Below are 17,354 nucleotides of genomic sequence, written 5' to 3'. Positions count from 1 at the left end.
CTTGGGGAAATCAGATGGTTTTTATTTTTAAAGAAATCAACCTTTCTCTTCATTGCTAGGCACAATCATCCAAACTTATGCCCACAGCACAGGGCCAACATAAAATAAGACCTCACTCTAATTTATTAATGCAGCCTGTCAAGCTGTTGGGGTGGGGTACACTGTCCAAAACAAATCTTTCCAGTAGTCGCGTACAAACAAAAGTTGGTTATGGTATGGACATGCTCCTTTTCTCATAGGAACATCCCTGACATGTAAACTGGCAATAGGGTCATATAAAACCGCTCGATTACTTTTGACACCAAGAGACTACTCTTTGGAAAGGGAATCACTGGTGGTCAGTTGAAGGTGGTCATGTAGGTGCTTTGCACGACTGGGATGGTCACTGTAGAAAGAGTATTAAGGAAACCCAGTCACTAAAAGCTAACAGGGCTTTAAATTGCTGCAGGACATCAACCTGCTCTGGCCTAACTGTGACTCCGCCTTGTCCAGGTACAACTTAACTAGGTGGGCTGAAGGGGCTGTAGCCCTCTCCCTGTGAGCATGGTTTAGAGAAAATGATAAAAAGCTGTCATTGCCCACAACTGCTCCCCTTCATCCCAACTGTAGCTCTCCACATCCATCCTCCTCCCATCCACCCAGCTGCTGACAGTAATGCAATTTCAGTTATTGATAGCAGTTGCTCTTGGAAGTCTATGATCCAAGGGTGAAGTTTAATGCAGGCAAGGATTAGCAATCTTACAACCTCCCACAAGCAAATAATGAGTCCCTGCACTAATTTTTATATTTTGCAAAATGAGGGGGGTGTTGTTTAACATACCAAAGGATCTGTGTTCCCATTTCTTCTGTAGGAAAGAATTTGACTAGCATGCAATGGAACAGACAGGGAACTCGAGGTATGTCATGCAAATTTATTCAGAGGCAACTTAAAAGAATAGAAACAGAATTTCTATATATATGCATGCCAATTACACTGTATGATTCCATTTTTATTTCCTCTTCTGTGTCGCTCTCCCTTCAGTTGCCTGCTTATCATTTCACACAAGCACATATGGGGAACCACACCTTCCACTTGCACAACCAAAACAAAAAGAAATTATCTATTTTTAAGAATCCACCAGCAACTATTCATTCAAAAACTGTTCAGAGCAATCATCTGAGGTTGTTAAGTGACAAACTAGGTATTCACCTATCTCCTTATTAGCAAAAGCAGAGAATTTAGCAAGCAGTTAGAGTAAAGCACATTACTGATTTAAGTACTGTCCACACAAAACATGTCAAGGCTGCAGGAACACAGGCTGTTAACTTGCTCATACTTATGTGAAACTTTATCCTTCTCAGCTGCTGGGAAGTACAAGTGTCAATTAGACAGAAGCTCCATCACACTTCTGAAAATGTTTTTTCATTATCCTGATTTAGAGTCTAAATATTTGGTTGTAAGTGACACTGCTTAAATGAGAAGTGTCAGTTAATAACTTGCAGTTGCAAATGCTTTTTTTCTTTCTTTTTTTTTTTTTTTTTTTCCTTCTTTCTTTCAGCAAAATCATTGTTGTTGCCAATATCCTGATCATGAAAACATGAATGAATGTGAATGACTGTATGACTGGTAACCTGCAGCAGGGCTGCGTGTCATGGATCTATACATAATGCACTCAGATCACTGCTAGGGAGACCCATTAAAAGAGCATACCACTATATAACAGATCTTATAGACACAGTCACCTTAAATTCTGTGATAGGTGTCCTACACATTTCATGGCCCTGTAGTAGCCACACAGTTTGGTGTTTAATGTCCTAAAATACCTTGATAGCTAGCAAACAACCACAGGTGCTCTATTACGCTTTTATGAGGCTCACATTCAAGGCTGCAAGGTGTTGCTACAAAAACACAGATGAAGTGATGGCTTACTAAATAAGTAGAAAGCAGAGGTGAGATAATGAGTAAAAGGCAATGGATTTGTACAGCAGAACAGTCATCAGTCATCCAAAACTCTCATTGTGTCCAGTGCAGAGTGAAATCACACAGTTAACTCCTCAGCATTGACCCTATCACCTGAGCTGCTTTCCTTTTTCACAGGGAAACATGCACCAAGGTGTTCTATAAAGTACATTGTTGTATTCATGTACCTTTCTTTCTTCTAGGCCTGTGAGATGTTAACATTTTTACTGAAATACAAGAGAACACAATGTGCAGTACATGATACTGTACTCAGGCAAGCTGGGTACACTCAGATGACAGACATTTGTTGCTGGAATAAAAAGAGCTTGAAAAAGAACAACCCACATACCACCCAAGCCATTGATTTCCATGTGAGGGTCCTGCAAAGATCACACAAATTCAAGGACAGATTTGATGTGTTTGTTTCCAAACAACTGCAGGTCAGATGATGTGGGTGACCAGGCAGGAAAGGAGAAAAGAGCGAACAGATAGTTTAGTGCTCTCTGAACTGTGGGTAATGGTTGCCTCTACTTTTGGGGTTAACTGGCAATGTAAGGACAGTGGGAAGAAGAAGATATTGGCTTCCATCCCATTTGCCCAGCAGGGCCCCACTACATCAACACTGGGTTGTAATTAAGTGTGTGCTTCCATGCACCTCAGGGGTACATTTAGAGACTTTCTTCAAGTGTAGGTATTGGAAAGTGACTCATCAGAATCAACATATAAGATTAAAATCTAAGTATTGTTCACCCTTTTCTCTTACCTCACCCCCTTCCTAAAAGTAGGATTTTAAAACCATGTACACAGTTACTCTATGGATTGTGCTTCCACGCCTTCCACCCACTCTATGTAGTTTTATTTGAGTTCTTTTACAAGCTCTGGTTTAATAAATATATTCATAAAATAATTCATCTTACTCCCGGCTCTGCTCCTCCTCTTCCATGCAGATTTCTGTGATGGCACTCCTTCATTTCTCTGGGTTTGGTTCGGTTTGATTTGCTTGTTTTGTTTCCAGAAACCTTCCAGATTCCATGTCTCCTAGTAGAGAATATTATTGGTCTCAGTGCATAGCCTGGCTGAATCAGAAAACTCAGCACAGAAAACCAAGGAAGTAAGATGTCAAAATGCTTAGCCTGAAAGAAAAACAGCAGCATCAACCATCGATTTTCATGTGTCACTTCTTCCTGCTCACTGACATATTCTGATTAAAGGCTTACGAGTATAAACCCAGAAAGACATCATCGACTCTGACAGAATGGCTCAAAACTTACAGAGTAGAAATCAAGACCTCAGTCCAATCTTCATTTGTAGAAAATAGCTCAATATATAGCTTTCCCTAGATAGAAGTAGAATTTATGAGCATATCAAAAAAAAAACAAACAAAAATAACCCCAGGAAGTAATACACTTTGGGGCCTGTATCTACCCCTGTACAGTTCTTTTTCACAGCATCAGGGATGAATTTGTCCCTTCATGTTGGCTGCAATAACTCACAGTATTATTTTATATCATTACTTTTTTTTTTGTTGTTTTCGTTCATGCCAACAAGACCATGAGTGGGTGTCATATAAGATAAATCTCACTAATTTTAAAAAAGAAAAGCTAGTGAACAGGAGGTGATAAATGCTGTGCTGCCTACTCAGGTTCTGTCACATAAGATGTCACTTCTTTATTTTAATTATATTTTCTGCCAACTCACAAAAGCAAGCAATTTGTACTGCATGTGATCCTACCTTTGCTATGGAATGTTTCTGCTTAGCCAATCGCAAAATGCATCTACTTGTTTCTGTCCCAGTTTTTTCCCATATTCATTTTCATGGCTGCTTCCTGATGTTCTATAGAAAGTGTCTCTTCAGGAAATGTTAATACATAAATAACAGCTTGCTCATTGCAAAATGACTCAGACTATTTGCACACGGAATTCATTTTTTTTCAAGGATTAATAAAATACATAGGGAACATAAAAAATCATCTACACTTTAGATACAGTTTAATGCACAATCACAGCTAGCTAGTTTTGATAAAAACTTCTACCAGATTAAAAAATTCAAAGCTAAAAAACTCTGGGATTTAGAACACACTAACAGCAAATCCTTGTCTATTTGCATGGCACACAAGAGTTCTTGTCATCCTAGAGGGTGAACTAAAATGATCTTCTAGCAACACCAGATGTTTGATCAACTGCTAACATCACTGGCAGACAGTCTGAGCACAAGGGCTACCTGTAGCAGAACTGGGCCAATCGACGCATGTCACTGAAACAGCATCATCTGTAAACAGGCCACAGACACAGTGATAAAATCCCACATTTCACCAAAATAAAATTCACTTTGTAAATGGGAAGGTTTAAAAAACAAAACAAAACAAAACTTGCTAATATTAATGAAACCAAAACCTGAGGAACATGAACCAGAACTCAAGCATAACAACTACATGCTGGAAGAGTTTTTAACACAAGGTTCACACCAAATTTAGTGTTCCTGTGAGTGAGGGAGAAGAAACAGTGGCTTTGATCGATTTTATTTGAAGTAACACATCTCAATAATTATTTTCAGTTACAGAATGAGAAGCAATGAAAGAAAATGTTATTATTACCCTACTAAACTGGAAATCATAAACATGAATGAGAGAATGAATTGTAGGATGGAACCTATTCTGATTTAGTGTAGAAAAAGAAGGAACACCACAAGAAGATTGGGTAGCTTAACCACACACACGGAGGGCAATCAGATAGCTGAATTATGCTGCAGACAACTTCAGATGCAAGCTTGGGTAGTTCAACTAAATCAAAACAAGTCAGATCACAGTCTGAATGCAAAATTACATCTCTAAAGTTGTCAGTGTTGTGATTTTTTACTATAACTGTCCAGTCATATTCATAGTATTTCTGATCATGTTCAGCCTTGAACAAAGGAAGAACATACTGCCTTTTCATTTAACCATTTATTTTTCATTAATCACAATAGCCTTATTATGCAAAAAAAATAGATTGAATTAGAGATTGAACATTAAATTGAATTACGTCTCAAGTAAAAATATAGATTCCCTAATAGTTTATCCTTGTCAAATGAAACAACCACCAATTCAGTGATCTCTTCTCTGTGATGGGCTTTCTAGGGACCCTCTGCTCAAGGATAAGTGAAGTTCTCCACTTCTTAAGTGCCTGGAGCATTCCTCTGTAGAAAGAGAAATTTCTGCAATGGCACTCCATTTATCTGTTAAAGTCATGTCATTCAGAATTCCAAAGTTCAACTCAAACTTGACCTCTGCATAGCAGGGAAGCTTAGCGTTTTCAAAACCACAGCTTGACTTGTTTTCCTGGATCCATCTCTGCTGCCAGATCCAGCAGATTACTACTTGTACACCTGCTGAGACAAGTCTAATTTAGGAAAGAATTACTAAGGAACCTCAGCATTTGCTTTCTTGACACCTTAAGGCTCTTCATGGGGAGGGAGCATCTACTTCACATGACTATAAAGCCAGCCCTTTCTCCTTCCATTAGAAAATTTGAATGTCACTTACTTCACAGAACTCTTTAAATACAGTTTACATATATTTATATCAGTCATTCTTATGTCCTTGTTTACATTTACACAATTAAAAATAATGAATATATCACCCATATTAGCTATGTAAAATCTACATTTGCTGTTTACAGTATAGCGTGTAAGCACTAAGTTAACAATATTTTCACATATCATTTGTATTTCCCTGAAGAAAACTTACTTTTTACTGTGGAGTTATTCTCAGTCTTTTCTAAGTATAAATAAATCTTCTTGGGCTGTAAATTCTCTGTTTGCATGAGGCAAACATTGGGACTATGCATAACTGTGAGCTGCTTTGCAGATATACCTTCTCACCAGAGGGGATGTGGTTTCTTTGTCTCCCAAGAATATTGCGTTTAGTAACATACAGAGCTTTTATTTTCCCCTTCTCTGTTTGGATTTGGAGGCCCTTTCTTGCCATTTGGCTCACAGTGTGGCAAGCAGGGGGTTTTCTGGGGGGATTTTTCTGACTTTACAGCTCTTTTGATCACACTTCTATACTATTATTCTTCACTTTAAATAGCCTTCATGCAGTTCACACAGCCACAATATTCTGCAAAGCTGTATATCACAGAGAATATTCTGTATTAACATCTTACCCAACATGCAACCTCCATTTCCTTTTGGATCTCTGTAGGAATTCCTCTTGAAGCAATGCCATGGATGACAGGCTTGCTATCAGAAACCTTTGAGTACCCTTCATCAGTGTAAGAGGTTTATACATAGCTTAATTGTACATAGCTCTCTGCTGCAGTAAGTACTTGTTACATGAACATGTCGGCATTGTGTGCAACGTGAAGGTGATCTTTATTTCAGGATCTGTAGAAGCTTCAGGAAGTCAGTGTGAAGTAGAAACATATTTACTTTTATGTGCGAGGAAAACACCCCAATGTTTGTCATGAACCAAGAGTTTCATGGTATGTCAGAAAGTCTCTATGAAGTACATATTCTCCAGGCTTCTACCAGTTACTCAGTACATGACTCTGAAATGGCTCACTCCTCCCAGAAGCATTTGTAGGGTATAAAAACTAATTATCTATACTTTCTGTGAGTTAGAGTCTTCATCAGGGCAAGTCCTTTCAGACAGAAGTAGTAATTTATTTTCACCTTGGAAAGCCGGTGAAAGGCCTCGTGAAACAGCTCTTCTGCAAGTCAGATACCGGTTACGTTGTGGCTCACACAAGTCAAACACGGGAGGTCGGGCACTTCCAGCAGCCTGTTGACAGTAACATAGAGTGCAGTGCAGTTAGGAACCCTTCCTGAGCATGTACTCCAGCTCCTGTCTTGGTCTGGGCTCCAAGCTTCCTCAGCTCCACTGCTAATGAGACACCAGCCAAGTTAACAGATCTGATTTGACAGCCGGAAAGACTTCGAGCTCATAAACTGTCTGTAATGCCATTACTGCATGATCAGAAATTACAGCCTAGTATATTACAGAGCACCAAAATGGTGCCTTTTACCTCAGGCTCTCAATAGCAGCAATTCAGCAAGTGATTAATGAGCATCTCAATCATCTCACCAGAGACCTCTGGGGGGAAGGTAGTGAAGGAAAGCACGCAGTTGGACTAGGTAGTATTATTGCTTTCTAAAGACAAACCTGTTCTACTCATTAATTAGAAACCTGGGGTTCCTTCAACTCCTCGTCTACATGCATGGAACCATACACAGGATTAAAACGGTCTCACATATTGAGGTGATGCGAGTCTCTCTCTGTTTTTGGTTTGTTTGGGTTTTTTTTAAGTTCTCAATCAAACAAATGATGACAGTCATATTATATGTTCTGAAGAGAGGTGCCCCAGAAAAAGGGAAAACAGTCAAAGTTCAGAACCTGGAACAACCATGCCCTTCCTCTTCAATGGCAAAAATACCAAAATGAAAGGAGGCAAAGGAAAGATCTGACCCAGCACCCAAAATGAAAACATATTTTTGCCACGTATACAACTACATGCATACTATAGGCCAGATCTTTTCCTAAACAGAGCTGTGATGGGAATGAGACAGACGGCCTCATGACACTTTCTGTGAAATCCATTCTAGCACAGATGAAGCCTAGTAGAGAAGCCACCACACTTCATGGTATGGAGGATTTTACTGTCACCATGAGGAGAATGTCCATTTCCTGCTCAGCAGTAGTCAGGAGGACCACTGTAAGATATACAGTGTGTACCCTGAGGAAACACAGCTTGGGGCCAGTGTATTATCCTAGTTTATTCTCTTCTACAGTCCTACAGGTCAATGAGGACTCTAACTGGGCAAGTGAAAAAAAAATTCTCACATAGAATAAATATTCCCCCACCTTTGTATATGAAGACTTCGTTATCATTCTTCTCTGCTACCTGCCTATCTTGTTTGTCTGAACTAAAATTAGAGGAGCAAATGGAAGTGGGGTTCTGCGGAACTGTAGCATCTTCAGGACAGAATAGGCAAGGCAGTAAAGTGCCTAGCACAAGAACTGGTCAGAGGCCAGCACTGCTATATGGTAGGAAATTATCTAATTTTTACATCCTGAATAAGAAAAATTAAATCAAAATGTTAATATTGCCCCAGAAAGACATATATTTTCAAGCAACCCATTTCATTTCAAAGGCATGGTCCTATTTTTTCAAAAGATATACATTTATTTGTGATTTCGCTTTCTCTGTTCTGTAAAGTAAACATTCTTACCACACAACTTCTAAAATGAATTTTCAATAATATAGCAATATTGAATGAGAACAAGAATATTGAATAAAAACATTGAATATGTTGATATCCTAACTGGTAATCATTACAGAAAGGGGTCATTCTCAGTGATGTGGCAACTGCTACTTGGACTACTTATTCAGTTGATATAGCAGCCAGTGGAATACATTTTTAGAACTCAAAACCCATAGCTGGCCGTTTTCTGTTAAATTTTCTTAGACTTGTATTGATAAAAATACAATATAATTCTAAAAAAAAAAAAAAAAAAGCAGCTGGTAAGGCCTTTTAGTTTTAGTTTAAATTACTTAGGCAATCAACACACTCCAGTGAAGCATTCTGAGCCTGTAAGATTCATTTTTTTCAACAGAAATTATGTACAACATGATTACATATCATATCTATCTTACATAATGTATAAGCTACATGTAAAGTATGAGGAACAATGGATTTACTCAAATCCAACAGAATTTCTCTAAAATTTAGTGGTCTAAACCAGGGCCCAATGTCTGTACCAGAATATCTCAAAAAGGCACTACCTGCAAATGAGTCAAATACCTGCTCTTTTTTAAGATAACAAGCAGGTCCTTTGAGCTGTTTCTTGAGGCAGGCTTCCCAGCTGTTCTGGAAGACCTAGTTAGGGAACAAATCAGATGACTGGGAATGTATATAGATATTTGGACATTCATTCACACCAGAGCTTGGAGTCAATAAAGACTTACTTGAGACTCATTCACATTGTTCACCATTTCACTGTTCTCATTCATCTGTCTGTTCTCTTCGCTGTCTTGTCTATTTAACATCATTACAAGCTGTGAACTTGTAGCACATACCTAAAAGAGTTTTACAAGACTGCTTCTTGTGTTTCTTTCTCTTTCTGTTTTACCAATCTTCTAATAATTTCTCATATTGATAAGGGAAGTTAACAGAGTGAAATTTTCTATATGGGGTCAGATGCTCTTTGAGGTAAATTAATGCATTTCCCAGCCCAACTGAAAACACTGTTTCTAATAAAAATACTGATATTTTATTAAAAAAAAAGTCACTGAGAGTGCAAATTTTAACTATACCTTATTTAGGAGCAGGGTATCAGTCTAAAGCTGGGTTTGTTAAGTTAGCTAAACGTAGGGAAAGGACGGGGAACTTCCACCGAATCTTCTGATAAATGAGAGAAAGTCAGTAAAAGTGGTCCAAGCCCTATTTCCAAGCAGTTTCAGGGAAATTTATACCTAATCCTTCTTCAAATTTTATGATTTCTCAGGTTCCTTTTCTATCTGGCATTTCTAAAGGTCCTTTAGCAATAAAATTTCCAAAAATCACATTTTCTAATGAGAATCTTCCTTTAAAAAGAAACATCTGTCAATAGTTTTGCAGGGGAATTGGGATTTGGAGACTATGGTCCTATTTCTGCTCCTTCCTGCTGCTCACTGGATGACTTTACATAAGTCACAGCACGTCTATTACCTCAGATACCCCTTTTTGTCTTCCCATACTAAACTGTGCTGTCATTGTGGCAAGGACTGTGACATACAACCCATTTCTATGGTGCCTCACACAATGAGAACTTGATCACAGCTGGGGTCCACAGAGACAACGTGGCAACACACAGAACAAAAGAGACCCTAAGTATGGGGGAAGAGCAGCAGAGCGAACTGTGCCTATGTTCTTGGGTATCTTATTCTAATTTTCCACTAGAAATACAATAGAAACAGACTTAGAAAAGTGTCAGTGTCTTTATCTCAACTCCAAGCAGTACTTTCTAAGCACAAGTCTCTGCCAGATGTACTAAGACATTTCTGGCTGGATCTGCAATGAGTTCACTGTGAAGGAAAATAAGAGCAAGCTCTTAATTTGCATGAAAGAATCAGGTTCCTCAAGATCACTGTTTCACTTATGCCAAGGACACAAGGAGGGATATCTGAAAAAAAACCTCTTAGAGATGGAAAATATTTCACCCGACTCGCCAAAGTCACCTGCTAACAGGAACAGACTTATTGACAGATGTTAGTGGGGCCTCATCCACAGGGCTTCAGCTGTCTAAGTGATCTCAAGAAGAGGAGATGTACAAAAACACACATGCAACAAGTTGGCAGCAAGGCAAATGGAACCATAGAACCATGCTATCAGTAGCAGGAAGGAAGGAACTTCCCATGATTACTGCTTTTCTAAGAAATATTAGATAATACCAATTAGATCATGTGAAACATTGCAAGATACAGGAGGTGTCTTTGCGTACATCTAGTCCTGTTTATGGAACAAAGTCTCATGGCCTCATTTCTAGCTCCCAGCATACCTGAAATATCATGAATGCAAAGTGTTTTCCTTCTAACTTGTATTTAAACAATTGTATAAACACATCAGAATTTGTTCAGTCTTCTCAGATAAAAAGGTCAGCTTTGACTGACGTGAGATGCCTGATGTGACAAGTAGAGCCCATGGTTATAACACCACCAATAATATGCACCTTTATATTACTTGAATTGTCTTTTGACAGACTTAGTTAATTTATATACTAGATGTCACATACCTCAACTAAGTGACCCCTCTATTGCAATTATCTTGCTCCAGCACATTAAAAAATACCTTTAGGAGCAGTGCAATGAAACAGATTTGGAGATAATACTTCTCTTGTGTCACTATTTCCATTATTAGAAACACTTAAAGTCCCATATGGGTTGTTTTCTGCCAGTGAATCACCTCAGCCATCTTCAAGTGCTGTCAAGTATCAGGAGAGGAATAACAATACCACAATACAGACACGTGTTACAAAAAAAGTTAACCAGCTTTTCTGACATGAACCCAAGATTCACATGCAGAAATGTACATGTGCTTAAGTACTTTTATTTCTGGCCAAAACTACCACAGTTCTGCACCCACAAGTATTTTAGTTTCATGAACCACAGGAGGCTTACTTTTTTAATTATAGATTCACATGTCCTAACATGAATGCGTTTTCCACCAAAGCCAGATCTATTTCTTTATAATTTGACTGCATAAACCACAATAACATTTTTCCGAGATAAAAGTAAAGGCATTTCTCAGAAATCCACAGTTGTTTCTCAAAATTTCCTACATTATACACTGGTATATTGTATAAAGTAATTGCTAAAAAGCATAGAACAATGCATCGGTGTTTCACATACCAGTGTTTCCTAGCTGAAAGAATTACTTACAAAAAAAACATAAACATCTTTGCCTAGAGATAAGACTTCTAATTTTATTGGCCATATATATAGAAAAGCAGCCCAGCAACCTTGATAGTCATTGAATGTAAGGCCTTGATTGAGAAGCAGTGAGCACAGGCAACTTTATTTCACACCTATAGTTAATTGCAGCATACTTAAAATATTTTTAAAACACTTCCGTATGTGTAACTGTTGGTAAACATATTTTTATTGAGAAGTCCCCCTTAAATTACAAAGTAACAGCAATTTGTTTTCATTTAATTGACAGCAAGATATCAGAGGCTTAAAATACACAATGGAAGATGTCCAATAATGAGACCTTTGAAAATAAGCTTTAGCAATCTGGAAAGAACAAGCTGGATCTGTCAGTGTGCAAGCCTGTATTGTTCCAGCCACATGAAATCCTACCTTACCATTCAGCTAGAACTAGGATTCCAAAGAGGGGATGTACATCCCATCTGTGGAAAAAAAAAAAAAAAAAAAAAAAAAAACAACAACAAACCACAAAACAAAACAAAACCAACAAACTTCCCAGATACTTTGCCTTTCTTCTTCACCCCATGGTGGAAAGGAAGACTCATCTATTTGCATTGAGGCCTGCATGCAGTTCAGCAGAGGAACTGCATTTCCTCATGAGAAGATATAAGGGTTGGAAGACCATTTCTTCCCGAGGTCAAGCACACCACAGCTTCCTCACAGGAGGTCTCTCTGTGATCCAGTGTAATTCTCTCTCTGGAGATGGTGCCTAAGTAAGTGAAGCTAATCTTGAGGTCTTTTTCTATAGAGAAAAAATATATCCTTTTTTAATGGTGGAGATAATTTTAATGGTTCTCCAGACAGGAGAATGGCGTTCAGCCTACCAATGCCAAAGATCAGAGCTTCCACCTCTTGCACACCTCTTTCCCTCACCACTTCTATAAAATACACACCCATTACCACAAAGAAGGTGAGAGACAATTAAGAGGAAAAGACCAAACAGGCACCTGCTTCTCCCCAGAGATGGTTCTGGCTGTTTGTCAACCAAGGAGTCCTTCCGTTTCACAAAGCTTGGAGTTGTTTCCTGACCACAGCCCTACTGCATCTTGGGGCAAAGCCCCCGAGCACATCAGCTTCTCCTCCTCTGACCCGCGCTTCCACACAACCCTCCTGCTCAGGTTTCCCTGCCAAAGAGAAACAAGGACCCAGCTCACCCAGACAGGCTGCTGGCTGAGGACAGCAGAAACCCCAGCACTGCACACCTCATACCAGCACAGGCCCCACTGACCCACTGCTGCCTGCTGTTGTCCTCTGCGCTGTGCTATGTTCCCCTTTTCCTCTTCAACATAATTTGGTTTTAAGATTATCTGTTCTATGCTAGCCATTGAATCCTGATGGGATAAGCTGCAAACCAGTTAGAACAGCTGGTTTGACTTGCAGGGACTACTTACAAGGAGTGAAAATTACGCAGTCTTATGCACAACAGGTAAAGGCACAAGAATTATAATCTAAAAAGAGGTACTGGAGGAGACCTGAAAGGGAACAGAGATATCCATAGGTAGCAATCTCAGTTAGGATATTCCAATTTTGCATTTTTGACAGATTAAATAAATTTGGCAGTTCCTTGCTGAAATCAGAAGAAACTAATTAAAATGTAATGGGAGCAATGACAGGAAGTTAGTTAATATATATCTGAGTATCTGCTTTGGAAACGCGATCTTTGAATACATCACCTAAAATATCTCTCATGAATTCGAGTAACTGTGCAAAAACAGCTAAAAAACAAAGCCTAACTTAGTCATCAAACCACAGCTTTTCAGCAGCCAGGAAAAAGCTTCTCTAAATTGGTATTTTGTGTATATTTCAATGAAAGTTAGACACCCACGTGCCAGTATATGTGCAAGATGAGATGACAGTTTTAAAGGTAACATCAAATCATCAATACTGTGAATCTTCCTAAACCTTACTAGTAGTTCTGTCACTATCGTACCAGGTGGAATAGGACTAATCCAGCCTCTGTCTGAATAATACTGGGGGTCCTGCAGGTAACAGAATGAAGAAGTACTCCCAGACATGCAGAGGCAGAGGTGAATGTGGAGGTGAGAGCTGTTCGTCTGTGAGGGGCACTGTGGTGGTTGATAAATTCAGCTGACCCAGAGACATTCACCCAGGCAGACCCCAAACCATTCTGTTCCTTTCCTTCTTTGACACTGGGAAGACAGGTGGCCCCATTCACTTTTAGGACATTTTTCCAGCAATGTTCAATGTCAAGGTGGCAATGACTTGACTTTACTCAGGTACGTGACTCCTTCCTAAAATATCAACATCAGAAAGAGGGGATAGAAAGCAGAGACAGCAACAGGGTTGCAGGTGAGCACACAGATATGCAGCTTTAAAAAAGCTCAGGAAAAAAAAAAAAAAGACCAGCTTTATCTCCCTAGAACAACATTACACACATACAAGCATTGCTTTAAACTCCTTCTGTCTCTACTTACTGTCTCTCACACCACTAGTGCTATCCAGTATCTTGCACCTGAAATAAATTGTGGTAGTTTTACACCTCAAGAAAGAAGCTAAGAAAGGGAATTCCATATGTACACCATGTTGTTATAGAAACAAACTTTCCTTACAGTGCCCCTTCCACTCTCCAGATCCAACTGCTTTTTCGATCAACAGAATAAAAATAATAACAAAAATCCCCAAAAGTTTACTGATCAACAGCCAACTCATTATCACATCTTGTTTTTACCATTTCCATCAGACCGTGAGGTGAAAGCACTAAGCACTGGAGTTTTAAAATATCCTTAAGTTGTTTCTGTACCAGTAACAAAGGTTTGCTATTGATTCAATTTTGTTATGGATTGCTAATTTACAGGCTAGTTTAATAGAAACAATAGAACGTAATACACAGTGGTGACAGGACCTTGTTTGTCCAAGATAGCTTGCACTGCTGCAACCTTAAGTGGTGTATTATGGTGTTATTTATGTTCTCTTAAGTGGAAATTAGTCTGCCTAGAAATGTGGAACATTCACACTAGCATGTTACCAATGCTTCCTCTCAGAGAGGTGATAAAGGCAATCTACAAGATAATGAAGATGCTATACTAAAACATGGGATGGTCAGATCTGAGAAGTTGTTCAGTAAGTTCAAATGTCAGCAGGGAAAGATAAGAGGTTGCAACAAAGCAAGATGGGTAAATGAGATGTGTAATTTGGACAGTAATAAAGGGACAACAGGGACTGTAGCGCTATGAACAGAGCTTCAGCACCAATATTAAAGAAACACTCTCTGGGCCACAGGAAACAAAAATGAGATGAAATTGAAGACAGCAGAAGCAGCAGAGCATGGGACATCATATAATTGCAAGATCTTCTAGGTGTCTTTCTCCTTCAAAGAAAAGGTAATTTTATTCTGCTGCCCTGTGTTCGGAACTTCTATACTGTGTAATAGCGATTTTGTCATGGTGACCAATTAAATGCATCAAATTGGATCTCAATTACCCATTCATTCCCTTACTCTCCTGATGCAAGATGAATACATCAGGTACAGAGAAAATGGCTACCCCAAAAAATGGGCTCACTGAGGAAGCTCTTCACCAGGCAACATTCACTACTGGGATGCCAAACAATACATCTTCCACTGATTCAGATCCTCCTTACCCACTATCACTGATGGCAGATGAAAGAGCAAGTAGGGAGGAAGCTCTACTGCTAGCCAAAGACACAAAGTTGCAGCAAAACATACTAAAAAGTATACCAAAGACCCTTCAAGCAAACAATCAAACAAAACCACCCTGATGATATCACCAGATTAGATTACATCAGTGCTGTAGTCCCTTTTGGTATCTCACTTGTTTAGGTTATGAACAGATGTCTGCCATCCCACATCTACATACACATCTAAGACCTGATTCTTTCTGTGGGGCTGCCCCTCTCTCTTCCCACAGTAATTACAGAGGGAGATTGAAGCATCTCAGCTCTGAATGGAAGTGTCTCAGTCAAGTTTCATGGTTTAGGAGGGATGAACTGTATATTCTTTGGGCTATAAACTTCCCCCCCACACACACACACACACACAGGCACAATCCTCACACAATCAATGGCTGACTTTTAGGGTCTACCACAGTATGAACAAAAGGTGACACAATTAGAATCAGCTCTCATATAGCTGGAACACAATTGACAATGTAGATTATATGATACCTGGGCAGAGATTATGGAAATTGGTGCTATTTTGTTATGATTTTTCTGGACTCAAGCCAACATTAAAGAAATCAAGACATGCACATAAACCAAGAAGCTTAGTCCCAGTTGCCATTCTCTGCATGAATTTAATCCACTACCACATGATAAAACAGTGTCCACAGTAATCCCACATAGAAACAAAATCTCATTTCAAAATTTTAAAAAACCACAACTTTTTCATAACTCTTCTAAATGTAAAATCTTTTTGTTATTTCTTTCAAAATTCAATCTCAGTATTGGATCTTTACATTTTTTGAGGTTCTAATGTTTTATTGACAGGTCATATCAGTCAGGAAAATTTTTACCCTGGGAATACGTCCACCAGTTCTCTGAGTCATTGCAGTTTTCCTCATACACTGTAGTGGTATGTAACCATTTCCAATCACCAGTGTTCTTCTGAACTGACATATTATCTGAAGAACATATTCTTGTCATCATCTATGTATGTGTGCATTGGCCTGGGAATAATAATGCAGATGCAAAAGCAGTTGTACATGTATTCCCACTAATCCATGACTTGACATTACAGTATTAATTCTGCTTTTAGTAAAGGGGAAGTTCCTAAATCCTGACCCTGAATGGGAGGAATCTCATATGAGGAAAATAGAATTATTTGCAGGAAACGCATATTTACTTACCAATACCAATAAATGTGCTTTCTTGCACTATCCTATATTGTGCCTTCCCATTAGAATCAAGGAAACACATATGTAGAATATCCACTATATTCAAGAATCAGTAGTCAGTTGGTATCTTTATCCAAACCTAAAGAAAAACAAAAGGATTTGATAGCATCCATGGAAATAATTGAAATGCTTCTAAAAAGGCAAGATCTACTGCTGTTCTACTGAATGCATTCATGCACCTTAAAATACATATGACAGTTTTAGTTGGTGTCCGTATCTCCCAGTCATTAGATAGTGCTGTGAGAAGTCTGCATTATTTGTAGATATAGGGAGAGTTTCAAATGCCAGTCCTAAAAGATCACAGAGGATGTGAGAATATGAACAGAAGCAACAAGAGATATCATCAAGTCTCCTTATGTCCTCTTTCTACCAGGCATTTGGCAAACAATGGCAAGACATTCACAAGGAGAGGTCATTAGATTGTGTTTGTCCTATAGCAGTATCCTGTAGTGAGTTGAGACAACTGCTGACATCATTCATATGACATGCAAATCCCTCACTGGACATTGATTTTTCCCCTATTCTGATTCTCTACCAAATACAGAATTAATTTCTAATATTTTACATAGGAAGAAAAGAGAGAATGAAAGAGAAAAAGATATGCTCAGCTGAGTGGTAGATGCAATATATTGAAGCTTTGCCAAAATCAGGGCATGCTAGCACAAAACATTTGGCATAGCCAATAAAACTGAGTGCAGGGATCCCAGGAAAGTAAAACTTCAAATTTCGTATTTTATTAAGGGAAGCCTTTATTGAAAAAAATAAAAACTACTTACAGAGGTAGTCCAAAACATTATTAGTTACAGCTTATAGAATGTTCTCTTTACTGATAAACATCTGCAAGAGCAGAATTACCCTGAGCTATACAACAGAGCACACAGGCATGGTGTGTCCACCTAGTGTTCTAATACATCTGGGGGCTGATTAATCTCACCAGGTACAAAAAGGTTGTGAAGTTGCATCTATATTGTTCACAATTCTCTAGGTGCTGCCAGGGCCCTCATCACAGCAGTTTCCCATGGCCGAAACATGTTTTCCCAACCAATCAAACTAGAGGAACAGACACAGCACTTCTGGTTTTCAGTATTAACATACAAAAT

The 17,354-nt window shown here is 38.8% G+C and overlaps 1 long non-coding RNA gene across 1 annotated transcript in view; it reads right to left on the bottom strand.

The window, feature by feature from the left end:
* Positions 1-6,319: 6,319 nt before the first annotated feature.
* LOC116965696 overlaps positions 6,320-17,354 on the bottom strand; it is an 85,960-nt gene continuing 74,925 nt past the window's right edge. Inside the window, exons 3-4 of the long non-coding RNA XR_004409570.2 lie at positions 16,207-16,333; positions 6,320-6,699 (exon numbers count right to left, since the gene is read on the bottom strand). This is a non-coding gene — a long non-coding RNA (uncharacterized LOC116965696). The remainder of the gene's footprint in view (positions 6,700-16,206; positions 16,334-17,354) is intronic.

Source organism: Tyto alba, unplaced genomic scaffold (assembly GCF_018691265.1).
Source record: "Tyto alba isolate M040663 unplaced genomic scaffold, T.alba_DEE_v4.0 Super-Scaffold_14, whole genome shotgun sequence".
NCBI lineage: Eukaryota > Metazoa > Chordata > Aves > Strigiformes > Tytonidae > Tyto > Tyto alba.
The sequence above is the reverse complement of the archived record's forward strand: the minus strand, read 5'-3'. Positions and strand labels throughout refer to the sequence as shown.